Genomic DNA, 16,516 nt, shown 5'->3' with positions numbered 1-16,516 from the left:
AATGAAGATGTCTGTACACTAATGCGAGGAGCCTAGGTAACAAAATGGAGGAACTAGAGCTATTGGTGCAGGAAGTGAAACCGGATATTATAGGGATAACAGAAACATGGTAGAATAGTAGTCATGACTGGAATACAGGTATTGAAGGCTATGTGCTGTTTAGGAAAGACAGAAATAAAGGCAAAGGTGGTGGAGTAGCATTGTATATCAATGATGAGGTTAACTGTAAAGAAATAAGAAGTGATGGAATGGATAAGACAGAGTCTGTCTGGGCAAAAATCACATTGGGAAAGAAAGCTACTAGAGCCTCCCCTGAGATAGTGCTTGGGGTGTGCCACAGACCGCCGGGATCTGATTTGGAGATGGATAGAGACCTCTTTAATGTTTTTAATGAAGTAAACACTAATGGGAATTGTGTGATCATGAGAGACTTTAACTTCACAGATATAGACTGGAGGACAAGTACTAGTAACTATAATAGGGCTCAGATTTTCCTGGATGTGATAGCTGATGGATTTCTTCACCAAGTAGTTGAAGAACCAACAAGAGGGGATGCCATTTTAGATTTGGTTTTGATGAGTAGTGAGTACCTCATAGAAGAAATGGTTGTAGGGGACAACCTCGGTTTGAGTGATCATGAGCTAATTCAGTTCAAACTAGATGGAAGGATAAACAAAAATCAATCCAGGACTAGGGTTTTTTATTTCAAAAGGGCTAACTTTAAAGAATTAAGGGAATTAGTTAGGGAAGTGGATTGGACTGAAGAACTTGTGGATCTAAAGGCGGACGAGGCCTGGAATTACTTCAGGTCAAAGTTGCAGAAGCTATCAGAAGCCTGCATCCCAAGAAAGGGGGAAAAAATCATAGGCAGGAGTTGTAGACCCAGCTGGATGAGCAAGCATCTCAGAGAGGTGATTAAGAAAAAACAGAAAGCCTACAAGGAATGGAACATTGGAGCGATCAGCAAGGAAAGCTACCTTATTGAGGTCAGAACATGTAGGGATGAAGTGAGAAAGGCTAAAAGCCATGTAGAGTTGGACCTTGCAAAGGGAACTAAAACCAATAATAAAAGATTCTATAGCCATGTAAATAAGAAGAAAACAAAGAAAGAAAGAAAGAAAGAAAGAAAGAAAGAAAGAAGATGGACCGCTAAACACTGAGGATGGAGTGGAGGTTAAGGATAATCTAGGCATGGCCCAATATCTAAACAAATACTTTGCCTCAGTCTAATAAGGAGCTTAGGGATAATGATAGGATGACAAATGGGAATGAGGATATGGAGGTAGATATTACCACATCCGAGGTAGAAGCCAAACTCGAACAGCTTAATGGGACAAAATCGGAGGGCCCAGATAATTTCATCCAAGAATATTAAAGGAACTGGCACATGAAATTGCAAGCCCATTAGCAAGAATTTTTAATGAATCAGTAAACTCCGTACGACTGGAGAATTGCTCACATAGTTCCTATTTTTAAGAAAGGGGAAAAAAGTGATCCGAGTAACTATAGGCCTGTTAGTTTGACATCTGTAGTATGTAAGGTCTTGGAAAAAATTTTGAAGGAGAAAGTAGTTAACGATATTGAGGTCAATGGTAATTGGGACAAAATACAACATGGTTTTACAAAAGGTAGATCATGCCAAACCAACCTGATCTCCTCCTTTGAGCAGGTAACAGATTTTTTAGATAAAGGAAATGCAGTGGATCTAATTTACCTCGATTTCAGTAAGGCATTTGATATGGTTCCACATGGGGAATTATTAGTTAAATTGGAAAAGATGGGGATCAATATGAAAATTGAAAGGCGGATAAGGGACTGGTTAAAGGGGAGACTACAACGGGTCATACTGAAAGGTGAACTGTCAGGCTGGAAGGAGGTTACTAGTGGAGTTCCTCAGGGATCAGTTTTGGGACCAATCTTATTTAACCTTTTTATTACTGACCTTGGCACAAAAAGCGGGAATGTGCTAATAAAGTTTGCAGATGACACAAAGCTGGGAGGTATTGCTAACACAGAGAAGGACGGGGATATCATACAGGAAGATCTGGATGACCTTGTAAACTGGAGTAATAGTAATAGGATGAAATTTAATAGTGAAAAGTTCAAGATCATGCATTTAGGGATTCATAACAAGAATTTTAATTATAAATTGGGGACACATAGTTGGAAGTAACAGAGGAGGAAAAGGACCTCGGAGTATTGGTTGATCACAGGATGACTATGAGCTGCCAATGTGATATGGCTGTTAAAAAAGCTAATGCAGTTTTAGGATGCATCAGGCGAGGTATTTCCAGCAAAGATAAGGAGGTGTTAGTACCGTTATATAAGGCACTGGTGAGACCTCATCTGGAATACTGTGTGCAATTCTGGTCTCCCATGTTTAAGAAGGATGAATTCAAACTGGAACTGGTTCAGAGAAGGGCTACTAAGATGATCCGAGGAATGGAAAACCTGTCTTATGAAAGGAGACTCAAAGAACTTGGCTTGTTTAGCCTAACCAAAAGAAGGTTATGGGGGGATATGATTGCTCTCTATAAATATATCAGAGGGATTAATATTAGGGAGGGAGAGGAATTATTTAAGCTTAGTACCAATGTGGACACAAGGACAAATGGATATAAACTGGACACTAGGAAGTTTAGACTTGAAATTAGACGAAGGTTTCTAACCATTAGAGAAGTGAAGTTCTGGAACAGCCTTCCAAGGGGAGTAGTGGGGGCAAAAGACATATCTGGCTTTAAGACTAAGCTTGATAAGTTTATGGAGGGGATGGTATGATGGGATAGCCTAATTTTGGCAATTAATTTGGCAATTGATCTTTGATTATCAGCAGGTAAGTATGCCCAGTGGTCTGTGATGGGATGTTAGATGGGATGGGATCTGAGTTACTGCAGAGAATTCTTTCCTGGGTGCTGGCGGGTGAGTCTTGCCCACATGCTCAGGGTTTAACTGATCGCCATATTTGGGGTCGGGAAGGAATTTTCCTCTAGGGCAGATTGGCAGAGGCCCTGGAGGTTTTTCGCCTTCCTCTGCAGCATGGGGCGTGGGTCACTTGCTGGAGGATTCTCTGCAGCTTGAGGTCTTCAAACCACAATTTGAAGACTTTAATAACTCAGACATAGGTTAGGGGTTTGTTATAGAAGTGGGTGGGTGAGATTCTGTGGCCTGCGTTGTGCAGGAGGTCAGACTAGATGATCATAATGGTCCCTTCTGACCTTAAAGTCTATGAGTCTATGAACTATGAGAGACGGCCCAAACTGGCACTCCAGATTTAAAGCCCTCAGGGTGTTCCTAGCTAGAGCTGTTTTCTGAGTTTCAGATCTAAGTGGATCCAGATCCCTGGGAAAATCAAGGCTGGTGGAAAATTTTCCATCAGAGCTTTTATTTTCCGATGGACAATTGGGCGTTTCGCTAAATGAAAATGTTCAAGGAAGGCGTCTGCTTTCCTCAACCATGTTTTGACTTTTAGTTGGAAAAATAATAAATGCAGAATTTGGGGGGAGGATGTTAAAAAAAATTGTGTTTTCAACCAAAAGTCAAAATGTTCTACTGGCAGTTTCAAGGAGAATTATTTTTTTTTTTAATTTGTTGAAATTTTCCATGCGGGGAAATCTCCCCATGCCCCACCTCCATTTTACAAGCAGCTCTAGGGAAAAGCCCATTTCTGCTTTGGTGGTGGTGGGGGAACTGGAAGTTAGACCCCTCCCCTCACCTGGCGAACTCCGCTCCCCAGCACTGCCCTGTGGGAAAGGGACCCCCCAAGGATGCGAGCTCCTGGGATCTGCTTTTCCAGCAGATGTGGCTCCCAGCCAGGCAAGGAGGGTCCTTTTACCAGTGCCCCGTGGTGAGCAGGGACAGAAGACCCCTCTTGGAACAGGACCGTGGCAGCCTGGCCTCCCCTGAAGAGGGAGCTGATCCTGCCAGATTTCCCCTGGTTTGGTTCCAAGTCCCAGTGCGAATTGGGGTTCAGCTGAAAATCTGCCCTGCCCATTCCTACGCTGGTGGGATCCAGCCCTGGGCAAGGCCGGCTCAGCCCACTGCTGCCGGCTGCACGGTGCTGCGAGGGCTGCATGCCAGCATGGTATAAATGCGGCTATTGTCCGGCTGCCCCTTTGACCAGCATTTGCAACGCCCTTTCCGCTGAAAAGCCTGACTGTCTACCAGCGACTGGGTGGCCTGTGTGAATCGAGTGGGTGGTCTCACTCCATTTCCGCATGGACAGGTGGCCACACAGCGCAGCTCAACACGCCCCTCCGTGGTTGGGACGACACAGCGGCATCCCAGGGCTGCCTTAGCAGCCGAAAGGCTGCTTGCACCAGTTTCAGGAAGAGGCAGTTCCGGGTAGGGAAGCTTACGCTGTCCCTGTTCCAGGGAGAGAAAGCTTCAACGCTGCATACTCCCCTTTCACCAGTGCTCAGCCCCCAGTTCAGCAAAGCACATAAGCACCTGCTTATCTTGAAGAAGTTTCTGAAATCCCACCGAAGTTGTTTTAAGCATGTGCTTGACAAAGCAAGGGCTTAAATGCATGGCTGAATTGAGGCGTAAACCCACGTTATGTATATTTTAGAAATAACAGAAGAAGATCCAGCTGATTTAGTTGGGAATTGGTCCTGCTTTGAGCAGGGGGTGGGACTAGATACCTCCTGAGGTCCCTTCCAACCCATTCTATGATTCTATGATCCAACTGGGAATTTCTAATAAAACTAAAGGGCTCCTTTTCCAAAAAGATGAGGAGGAGGGAGAGAGAGCGGAAAGTCAGGGCTGGTTCCTCTCAGACTCACTAGCATTTTGTTAACAGTCCCGCTTCACATTCAGGTTCCGTTTATTAATGGCTTACAAAGAGTTAATCAAGGATGACTTGTCGTTATCAGCATGTTTCAGACTGGAGTAGTATATAAGCAGCTCAGCGGCAGCTGCTATCGATGCTCATAAGTGACCTGCCGGACTCCTTAACAATCGACGAACCAGTTACGAAACCCCTTCAGCCGCTCTTTGTAAGCTATGGACCAGTGGGCCTTGATTACCAAACGGGACCTGTTTGCCTGGGAAAACACCCCACTTCGGTGGGAGAATAAGCGGAGAGGGAGCGGGTGGACGGGTAATGTCATCCCTCTGGAGCTGGTGGGCGGTGGGGACTGGAGCCTGACCCCACAGAGTTCTCCTCCTCAGATCCATGCCAGATGTTGCACCAAAGCAATCGCACAGCTGCCCTCTCTCTAGGGAGAGCGAGTCGCGGTCCCCTTGCTTGCAGCCGCACGGCAGGAAGGGCTTAGCGCTAAAGGACTGCGTAATAGGGAGGCCCTGCCCCTTTCCAGGGACACGAGGTTTTTGGCCAGTCAGCCCTGTTCAGTTAACCCCTGGACAGGCTATGGGACCTAAAAGAAAGAGAGCTGAGCGGTGGAGAGCAGGAGGGGCGGCAGAGAGCAGGAGCCCCTGAGAGACCAGGGGAGACAGGCCGCAGCCAGGAGAGCTGGCGAGAGAGGGGAGGGCCGACCGAGGACCAGGAGCTCAGCTGGGTCGAGGAATCATTGGGTTCTGCATTTTGTTTTGCTGAAGTACAGTTATATCTAAAGGACTCTGTTACCCCGGTAAGGGTTAAACGCTTTAAGGCGACTTGACTGGGAGGAGGGGGGGAGTCAAGCCACCACTATGGCAGTAATAGGTCAAAGGTGGCCAAAAGGGAAACTGAGGCAGAGCTGCTGCAGTGCCCCATTATGCCACGAGGGTGGACGTACCGAGACTGTGAGTGTTGTACAGATCACAGCAGGCTGAGACACTAGACTGGGACTCCAGAAATCGTGTGGGGGAGGGGGGCATTCCTGGCTCTGCTACAGACTCCCCGGGTGACCTTGGGCAAGACACTTAGCCACTCTGTGCCTCGGTTTCCCCACTGTAGAATGGGGATAACCGCTCTGCCCTGCCCCACAGTGGGGCTGCGAAGACAGACGCGTTGAGACTGGGAGGTGTCTGAGGACAGCGTGCTTGTAAGGAGCTAAAATGCTAACCATCAATTTCAGCTAAAGTGCGTCGGGGTCGGAGAGCTGCCCTTTAAACCGGCTCTTCCCGCACACATGGCAGTGCACGTCACGTGGGAAGTATGTGGGATCCAGCGTGAAGACATGTGAGCTGCACCAGCTCCACATGTGAAGCCTTTGTGGGAAAAGGCTCTGTGATACGCTCAGTGTACAGCTTGTGGGAGGCCTGGTGGAGGCTGGAGCTTCGGACCGCACAGAAGGGCAATGAACCGGTGGCTTTTATCCCCTTTGGATCCCAGCTGGGCTTTGAGAAGCTTCTCATGAGGGGGTTTCCAGGCTGTGGGATTCCACCTTCAAAGGGCCGACCTTTGGGGTTTCCGTGTGCTGTGCTGGGGGAATGGGACTTGACTAGCTGAATGGCCTGGCAGGCGTGGCCTAGTGGCCTTAGTGGAAGCCAGGAGGGTACAGAATTCCTGCGCCATCTCTTGCACCGCCTCGCTCTGCGGCCATGGACGCCCGAGTCTCCCGGTCCCTGAGCAACCAGAACGCCCAGCCCCAACTCAGTCTGCTCATGTCGGGGCTTCCTCGCTCTCCCCGCCTGTGAAATGGGGGCACCAGAGCTGCCTTAGCACCTGGGGGAGGCTGTGGCGATCCGGGGCTGCTGTCTGTAAATGGCTTCGAAGACGTAAAAGGCTGTTTGTGGGCTAATTGACTAGGGTGTTCCTATCCATCCCTGTAGTATCTAGGCACTGAGCCCAGGGTTGTTACGTTACCGCTAAAGATGTTAGGCCCACGCCTAGCGACCATATCCTTTCCCTGAGGCCGACAGGAACGTGACCCCAAGAAAGGGCTGGGCGCGGCCCAGTGTTATTGAGCCGGGGTGATGGGAGGTGTACGTAGCCGTGTATTTGAGAGAGGCCTGGGGAAGGTCCTGTGTCCCAGCTGCATCCAAAACTACAGCCCAAAGCCCCTGGTTTGTCCTCCTAGGGTTGGTTATGTCTACACTGCACAGTTCACCTGGCTCTGACCTGGGTTTTAACCTTCACCTCCCTGTACCGTCCACATGCACACACCGACCTCCGACCTGGGTTTGGAGGTGCTCTAAGGCCAGGAGAGCTGACCCTGCTGGAGGGCGGGTTAGAGCCCCAGCTCTGCTTTAACTCGGGCTGGAAATTGCCCACTTTGCAGTGAGGACGGGCTAAATCACTCCAGTGCTGAAAGTCCTCCAGTGCCTTCCCACAATGCCCCCCAAGGACAGACACATTCTCCCACAGTTGCCTGGGTAGGAATCCCAGAGCGTCTCAGCCCAAGGTGCCATGGGACATGCCGCCCACACACATGGGCGAGTGCAGAGACAGTGAGGACACGGCAGAGCAGGAGGGGCTTTGCAGTAGAGGATGCTCACACCTGGGCTTGACTAACCCCGGTACTCAGATTGAGGGGCCACCCGCCAGTGAGCGTCCACACTGCATTGGAGACCTGGGTTTACAGTCGCTGTGCCCGGGTCTTACAGGCATGCTGACGTGTCCGTCCTGCGCTATGCAGACCTTCTGATGCAGCTCTGTGGCTTGAGTTGTGTCCACACTGCAAAATGACAGGGCTTGACCCTGAGTCACAGTGAGACTCGGGTTTTGACCCATCCCTCCCAGCACGGTCCCAGGATGCAGATCCTGAGTGCCTGCTGACCCAAGTCAGACTGACTTGTGTGTGGACAGAAAGGAGGCTGTGGGCTCAGACCGGAGTCAGGCTTAATGTGCAGTGTGGACGTCCCCTGGTACACTCATGAAAGTGCCATTGCTTTGCTGGTGGGAGGAGTCCTACTGAACAGTCCCCTTGGTGCTGAGGAAGTGAGGCCGCCCTACAGCTGGATTCAGTGAAGAGCAGGGACTCCGCAGGTTAACGGAGGAGCCTTTCAGTCTGTGTGCATGCACTAGCCAACTTACCTGTTCCATTTCATTCAGGCAGCTGCTAAGGCAAACACCCTCCCCTAGAGTTTCTGTTCCCAGCATTGTCACATGGGGGTAGAATGAGCCGGGTTTCCTTAGGAACCTAAGCAATTTAGCCGTGCCAATGGACACATCTTGTGCTAGCAGTGCTTCTGCCCAGCAATGCAGCGGAGCCACGGGCTGGGAGGACAAGGCGGTGCGGGGCTAGAGTGAGTTCGTGCAGGTGTCCCAGCAGAACCGGGGCCGGCCCATCTTTGCCTTCTTCTGCGGGGACACGGATGACCAGGGCAGGAGCTGGTGCCCGGATTGTGTCACTGCTGAACCAGTTGTGCGGAGTGAATTAAATAGCCTGCCTGATGGAGCTGTCCACTGCCTACTTCATCTACTGCCAAATAGGAGACCGAGCCTACTGGAAAGACCCCAACAATGATTTCAGAAAGAATCTGATACTAACTGCAGTGGCCAACGCTACTTAAATATGGGACACCTCAGTTGGTAGAAGAAGAATGTCTTAACAGAGAGCTTGTGCACATGTTGTTCACTGAAGATCAACTTTTCTCTCTTCCTTAGTCAATCATTTATCTAGAAAGTAGATACCCATATCTTCAAGCTGCTGGTCATTTTCATTCAAAGGAGCCATCGTGTATTGCCTTATCTCCATTGGCTGAGTGGCCAAAATAAATGCCATGAAACTGCTGGTACAGAGCATGGGAAGGGATCGTAGAATCATAGAATATCAGGGTTGGAAGGGACCTCAGGAGGTATCTAGTCCAAAACCCCCTGCTCAAAGCAGGACCAAACCCCAACTAAATCATCCCAGCCAGGGCTTTGTCAAGCTGGGCCTTAAAACCTCTAAGGATGGAGATTCCATCACCTCCCTAGGGAACCCATTCCAGTGCTTCACCACCCTCCTAGTGAAATAGTGTTTCCTAATATCCAACCTAGACCTCCCCCACTGCAACTTGAGCCCATTGCTCCTTGTTCTGTCATCTGCCACCACTGAGAACAGATGAGCTCCATCCTCTTTGGAACCCCACTTCCGGTAGTTGAAGGCTGCTATCAAATCCCCCCCTCACTCTTCTCTTCTGCAGACTAAATAATCCCAGTGCCCTCAGCCTCTCCTCCTAATTCATGTGCCCCAGCCCCCTAATCATTTTTGTTTCCCTCTGCTGGACTCTCTTCAATTTGTCCACAACCCTTCTGTAGTGGGGGATCCAAAACTGGATGCAGTACTCCAGGTGTGGCCTCACCAGTGCTGAATAGAGGGGAATAATCACTTCTCTCGATCTTCTGGCAATGCTCCTACTAAATAATGCAGCCCAATATGCCATTAGCCTTCTTGGAAACAAGAGCACACTGCTGACTCATATCCTGCTTCTCGTCCACTGTAATCCCCAGGTCCTTTTCTGCAGAACTGCCGATTAGCCAGTCAGTCCCCAGCCTGTAGCAATGAATGGGATTCTTCCTTCCTAAGTGCAGGACTCAGCACTTGTCCTTGTTGAACCTCATCAGGTTTGTTTTGGCCCAATCCTCTAATTTGTCTAGGCCACTCTGGACCCTACCCCTACCCTCCAGCATATCTACCACTCCCCCAAGCTTAGCGTCATCTGCAAACTTCCTGAGGGTGCAATCCATCCCATCATCTACATCACTGATAAAGATGTTGAACAAAACCGGCCCCAGGACTGACCCTTGGGGCACTAGAAAACTGTAACTGATCCTTGTGCTGAATTAAACTCCTACTTGCCACAACAACAGAAATAGCTCCTGTAGGGTGGGCAGTGCTGCATACGGACACCGTGACTGTACACACGCCCAGGGAGTAGAAGGACTAGAGCTGGCCATACTTTTTCCGACGAATAGTAAATTCACCAGAAAATGCAGTTTTGGGGCAACTGAAACTCTTTGCCAATGTGGGTCGAATTCAGCAAATAGTTTCAGCCAGGTAAAAAGCAGGTAAAAATGCTGAAATGGTTCGTTTTGACATTTTCGGAGCGATTCGTTTCAAAATGAAATTGTGTTTCAAACTGGCATTTTGGCTAGAAAATGGCATTTTAAATCAACCCAAGTGAATTTCTTGGGAGGGAGGCGACGTTGTGTCAGCAAGAAAAAATGGGGGAAAAGTCCATTTTAGTTAGAAACAAAATAATTTTCAGATTTTTCAATTCAGCTACCAAACCAAAAAATCAATTATTTGTTCAGCTCTAATCTTCTATTCCAGGGGTCCCCAACGCGGTGTCCGCAGGTGCCATGGCACCCGCAGGGGAGTCTAAGTGCACCCACATACTGGCCGGCGGACGAGCATCTGCCGAAATGCTGCCGAATTTCGGCAGCATTTCGGCAGATGCTCGTCCGCCACCACCGTCCTTCATCTGGCGCCCGTCAGACGAAAAAGGTTGGGGACCACTGTTCTATTCCATAAACTCAGGGCTCTCCCACTTGAATTTAAGGGTAATCTCCTCTAGCTGGCAGCAGTATTAAGACTTTTATCCTCCCTTCAGGCCTCCAGCAACCGGGGGGCGACATTATCACAAGCACTGGAGCAGTGGCTCACACGCATCTACCTGTTCATTACCACTTAGGTCCAACAATGCTATGGGGGAGGGATCAAAGACAGATAGAGTAAAGATATAACACTCTTTCCATTCCACTAGTATCTTTGGAGGATGTTAAACAGCAGTTAAAAAGTTAGACCTTTTAAAATCAGCAGGTGCTGATAACCTGCATTCAAGAGTTTTAAAAGAGCCGGCTGAGGAGCTTGCTGGACCGTTGATGTTGATTTTCAGTAAGTCTTGGAACACTGGGTTCCAGAAGACTGGGAGAAAGCTAATGGTGTGCCAATATTTAAAAGGGGTAAACGGGGTGACCTGGATAATTCTATGTCTGTCAGTCTGACATTGACCATGAGCAAGATAATGGAGCAGCCGAAATGGGACTTGATCAACAGAGATTAAAGGAGGGTGATATCATTCATGCCAATCAACATGGGTTTGTGTAAAGTAAATCCTGTCAAGCTAACTTGATATTCCTTTGATGAGATAAGTTTGGCTGATAAAGGAGTTGATGTAATATACTCGGACTTCTATAAAGCATTTGACTTGGTACTGCGTTAAACAAGCACAAGGGACTCGGAGTGGCTCTCACAGCAGCGCTATGCAGGGACATTGCTTGGTACTGCACAAGGATATAAAATTAACCCGGCACACATTAAATGGATTAAAAACTGGCTAACTGATGGGTCTCCAACTGTAACTGTAAACTGGGAATCGTCACTGAGTGGGTGTGTTTTTAGTGGGGTCCTGCAGGGATCCAGTCTTAGCCCGACGCTCTTTAACATTTTTCTCAGAGACCTAGAAGAAAACATAAAACCATCACTGATAAAGGTTGCAGAGAACACAAAAACTGGGGCAGTGGTAAATACTGAAGAGGACAGGTCACTGATAAAGTGATCTGGGTCGCTTTCTTAGCTGGGCACGAGCAAACAATATGCATTGTAACATGGCTAAATGTAAATGGTGACATCCAGACACAAAGAACGTAGGCCATACTTACAGAATGGGGGACCCTATCCTGGGAAGCAGTGACACTGAAAAAGATTTGGGGGTCATGGTGGACATCAGCTGAACATGAGCTCTCAGTGCGACGCTGTGGCCAAAGGGGCTAATGCGATCCTTGGATGCATGAACGGGGAATCGCAGCAGAGAGGTTATTTCACCTCTGTACTAGGCCTGGTGCAATCGCTGCTGAAATCCTGTGTCCAGTTCTGGTGTCCACAATTCAAGAAAGATGTTGATAAATTGGAGAGGGGTCAGAGACAGGGGTGGCTCCAGGCCCCAGCACGCCAAGCGCGTGCTTGGGGCGGCATGCCGCGAGGGGCGCTCTGCCGGTAGCCGGGAGGGCGGCAGGCAGCTCCAGTGGACCTCCCGCAGACGTGCCTGCGGAGGGTCCGCTGGTCCCGCGGCTTCGGTGAAGCATCCACAGGCACGTCTGCGGGAGGTCAACCGGAGCTGCGGGACTGGCGACCAGCAGAGCGCCCCCCACGGCGTGCCGCCGTGCTTGGGGCGGCGAAATGGCTAGAGCCGCCCCGGTCAGAGAAGGACCATGAAAATGGTTAAAGGACTGGAAAACCAACCTGACTGACTGCGATAACTCAAGGAGCTCGGTGTAGTTAGCTTCACAAAGAGAACAGTAAGGACTTGTTCACAGTTTACAAATACCTGCATAGGGAACAAATATTTAATGAGAGGCTCTTCACTCTAGCAGAGAAAGCTAACACTAGAGCCAATGGCTGGAAGTTTAAGCGACACAAAATTAGACTGGAAATAAGGCATAAATTTTAAAGAGTGTGGGTAATTAACCATTGGAGCAATTTACCAAGGGCTGTGGGGGATTCTCCACCACTGACAATTTTTCAAGGAAGATTGGATGGTTCTCTAAAAGCTCTGCTCTAGGAGTTATCCTGGGACGTTCGCTGGCCTGTGTTATACAGGGGGTCGGACTAGCTGATCACAATGGTACCTGCTGGCTTTGGAATCTGTGAATCTGTGCAAACACGAGCCCTCCCCTGTGTCGTCATTTGCTGCTGCTGGGAAATTAAGGGACTGTTTTGGTTTGGCTAGTCAAATCACAGGTAAAATGAGACCCTAGCCACTCTTGGTTCAGACGAGGTAGAGAAATTACTGTGAGTGTGAGTTCAACTGAGAAAATTCGAGCTTGTGCACAAAATGACTACCCAGAGGAGGAGGATAAATAATTGCCACCTATTATTCCAGCATCAGGAGACCTGGTCAAAATAGCTGCTCAGAGCCGAGGGAGGCATAATTGCTACCTAGTCCTGGTCTCGTGGAAAGACAAAGATCTATTCACTACAGGTGCCCTCCCCATCCCCCCACACGAGAGGGTTTAACTATACAGGGGATTTATAGGAATATAACAGGATTTGCTCTTCCCTAAGAGAGCGAGTGAGTAGAGAGAAACTGGGAGTCAGTGGCTCTGCAGAGAATGTTTTCGTCTAAATGGGCACGGGAGGAGGTTGTGTGACCCAGCAGGCAGGGAGTTGGACTGGGAGTCAGGAGATCTGGCTTCTGTTCCTAGCTCTGCCACTGGCTGCTGGGTGTCCTTGAGCAAATCACTTTGCAAAAGTTCCCCTTCCCTTTGGCTGTCCCGGGCAAGCTCTTTGGGGAAGGGGCTGCCTCTCACCAGATGTGTCTGTAAAACGCCCAGCACCGCAGGGTGCCGGCTCTCAGGTGGGCACCCCTGGGATATTAGTAAAGAGACTGGTCCCCCCCAGCCGCTTTCAGCGCAGTGTCAGTTACACGGCAGCTGGAGGGTGATTCCCAGCTGGGATGGACACACGCACAGTAGCTCCGATTGAGCTAAAAACAGAAGTGTCGCTGCGGCGAGGCAGGCAGCAGGACGGGCTAGCCACCCGAGTAAATGCCTGGGGTCCTGGGTAGGGTGTACGTGGGGCGGGTAGCGCATCACGCTGCTTCTCTTTATAGCATGCTAGCTTGATCCAAGCGACGTCCGTGTGAGATGGAAATTACACCTCTGGCTCGAGCAGAGGTGGACCCTTCGACTCTGCAGGGCTCGGCGTGGCCATCAGCCGGATGGCTGACACAGGTCTGTGTTGTTACGTGCTGGCTGACTCATTCCTTGGGGAGAGGCGCTTTACTATGGAAGAAGAACTCTGAGGATTTAAATCTCTCCCGGCCCCATCTGTGAGATGGGGAGAATAACACCTTGTCTGCCAGGAGCCTGGAAGGGCTTATTTGTACAGTGCTTGGAGATCCTCAGCTCAAAAGGGCTTTACCAGCGCACCATATTTTCAATGTTGATCTTTAACTGCCCCCAGGAAGCGTTCGTGCTGCAACACAACAAGATGCCACAATAGTGTCTTAAGAAGGGCAGGGAGGAAAAACCCAGCCATTTCCTTGTCTCTCTCTCGCTTGCTCATTGGGTCTCGCGCCTCTGCCCTTTGGGGATGCACTAGGAGCTGAGAGTTAACAAGCTTTGCAACAAACCCTGGCCTCCTAGACAGCCTCTGTTAAGATGGGTGAAAAATGGCTCCTTTGTTCAGAGCTCTCATCAGAGAGTCGAGTCTCTGTCTTTAAACACCTCTGCCTAGCTTGTCTCCTGCCGTGAAAACGGACAGTGACAAATGGCATTAGACTGAAGCAGAGCAATATGCCCACAATGGCTCAGGAAAGCCAGAGCGGTTCTCCTTGACTGCGTTTGCCAGGTCTGCTCCCACGGCTCTGGGTGTACGCGGAGCCCCACAGAACCGATAACTGCGTCTCCACAGGGTGTCAGTGTCCAGATTCAAACTTCAGGGGGGCTCGGCGCCTGGGTTCTCATGATACAAATGGGGGATAGTTGGGAAGCGGGGCTCAAGGCCCAGAGTCAAAGTTCCCCCAAGCTGTGATGTGCTCAGGGCTGGGGTTTAGCACCGGGGTGGGTCCCCACTTGTATGGAACATCCAGTCCTCCGATTTGCAGGCACGTGGGATGCTTCTCATGCCCCCAAACAGAGCAGCGCGGGAACCGGAATGGCCGTTTCCTGGGAAGTTCCAACATTCTGACGTTTGTTTTTTGTCATGGAACAAAGTGTCAAATTTCAGAAGTTTTCTGTGAAGTGAATTTGGGGGCAGGGGGGAATTGAATTTGGGGGCGAAGGGAAGGGAATTTGGGGGCAGGGAGAAGTGCCATTTCAGGTCATTCAAAACATTTGGTTTCAACTTGTTCAGTTTTATATTATACTGTTGCTCCTTTTTGACCTGAGCAGCGAGTCAGAGTTCAGGGCCCTGGGGATGTTCCAGCTGGAAATAGAAACTGATGGCGGCTGGGATTTTCTTGGACGCAGTCTTGCTTATTTACAAGGCAGGAACAAAACTCTATGTCTCTGAACATAGAAGGCCCCAAGAACAAAGGGAGCAGTTTCTGAGCTAACATCCCCCATAATTTTTTAGTCAACATCAGACCCAAAAATGCTCCCTGGCTTTTTCCAAGGTCACACTGCGCTTACCGGCTGCTGCTTGGCTTTCTTGCCTCTCCATCTCTCTGTTCTTATCTGTTCCCAGCTCTCTCTCTACACACTCTCTCTCCCTCCCTACCCAAAACAATACTCAGCCGAAAGCTCCTGGATGGGTTCACCTACACCCAGGGGCGGCTCCAGGCACCAGCGCTCCAAGCGCCTGCCTGGGGCGGGAAGCCGTGGGGGGCGCTCCGCCGGCACCGGGAGGGTGGCAGGCAGGCTGCCTTCGGCAAAATGTCTAGAGCCGCCCCTGCCTACACCTTTTGTTTTAGATGGGGGCATATGCTGACAGTGATGTTAATTAAAGGGTGAATTCACACCTATAAATCTCAATGTGATTTTAATTCAACTCATAACAAGGTTGCTCACAGCTTGTAACAATATCATAAATGATAATAAATAAGGAAAATACATTGCCAAAGGAAAAATCATAGAATCATAGAAGATTAGGGTTGGAAGGGACCTCAGGAGGTCATCTAGTCCAAACCCCTACTCAAAGCAGGACCAACACCAACTAAATCATCCCAGCCAGGGCTTTGTCAAGCCGGGCCTTAAAAACCTCTAAGGATGGAGATTCCACCACCTCCCTAGGGAACCCATTCCAGTGCTTCACCACCCTCCTAGTGAAATAGTGTTTCCTAATATCCAACCTAGACCTCCCTCACTGCAACTTGAGACCATTGCTCCTTGTTCTGTCATCTGCCACCCCTGAGAACAGCCGAGCTCCATCCTCTTTGGAACCCCCTTCCGGTAGTTGAAATCCCCCCTCACTCTGTCTAGAAGAGCAGCAGCTAGAGCTGGGAAGGGTCAGAGGAGTGGGGTACAGATGTCCTGGGGAGAAACTGGGTTTTATACCCCGGCTCCAGCCCAAGTGCAAATACCCGTCACATGACACCAGTGGTGCCCCAAACAGTTACCACCGTCCAGTGCATCCAGTTAATAACACATGCAGAGTTTCTGCTTGCAGATCTGTGCACTAAGATGGCAATAGAAGCACTGCTAAGGGTTATTACCATGGCATTTGTAGCTCGTACATTTCCATTTCTTCCAATCATCATAATCCTCGGGAAAATCACCGGGGTGTGCCCCAGCCTTTTGCTCCTGGGAATGCAGCACAGACCCAGCATATGCCTTGCTCTGTGTCACACTTGGCCAAGGCAGGTTGCTGCCCCAGGCTGACTTTGTTACGAGTCTGTTTTCTCACGGACCTAGCCACTGGGTTTGAACCTGCTGTTCCCCGGGGGAGTCAGGCTTGTGGTCAGCACTGACTATGAGGTAGTGTCTCCAATTGCTGGGTTAGAGGCTTCGCTTCTGGCATTGTGCAGCGTGGTTTTCTGGCTGGTCACGAAGCCAAGCGTGAAGTGAAGGCCTCTTTTGTCTCCTGTAAATAAGGGACCGACCAGGGTTTTCTTTCAGGTGCCTCACAGTGGCCCTGTATAGAAGCAGCCAGTACGGGGCACTCACACCACTGACCAAAACGTGACCTGGAGCCTAGACCAAGACTTGGTCGAGGCTCAGTGAAAGTGGGGTCACCTCTCCCCATTGTGTGAGGTGAAGATGGGA

The 16,516-nt window shown here is 49.7% G+C and overlaps 1 protein-coding gene and 1 pseudogene across 1 annotated transcript in view; both read left to right on the top strand.

Moving 5' to 3' along the window:
- LOC123375765 (phosphatidylinositol 3-kinase regulatory subunit alpha-like) overlaps positions 1-16,516 on the top strand; it is a 291,825-nt gene that overhangs the window by 158,126 nt on the left and 117,183 nt on the right. The gene's annotated exons all lie outside the window — the stretch shown is intronic.
- On the top strand, positions 8,046-8,491 carry LOC123376714 (annotated as a pseudogene).

This window comes from Mauremys mutica, chromosome 8 (genome assembly GCF_020497125.1).
Source record: "Mauremys mutica isolate MM-2020 ecotype Southern chromosome 8, ASM2049712v1, whole genome shotgun sequence".
Classification (NCBI taxonomy): domain Eukaryota; kingdom Metazoa; phylum Chordata; order Testudines; family Geoemydidae; genus Mauremys; species Mauremys mutica.
The sequence above is the reverse complement of the archived record's forward strand: the minus strand, read 5'-3'. Positions and strand labels throughout refer to the sequence as shown.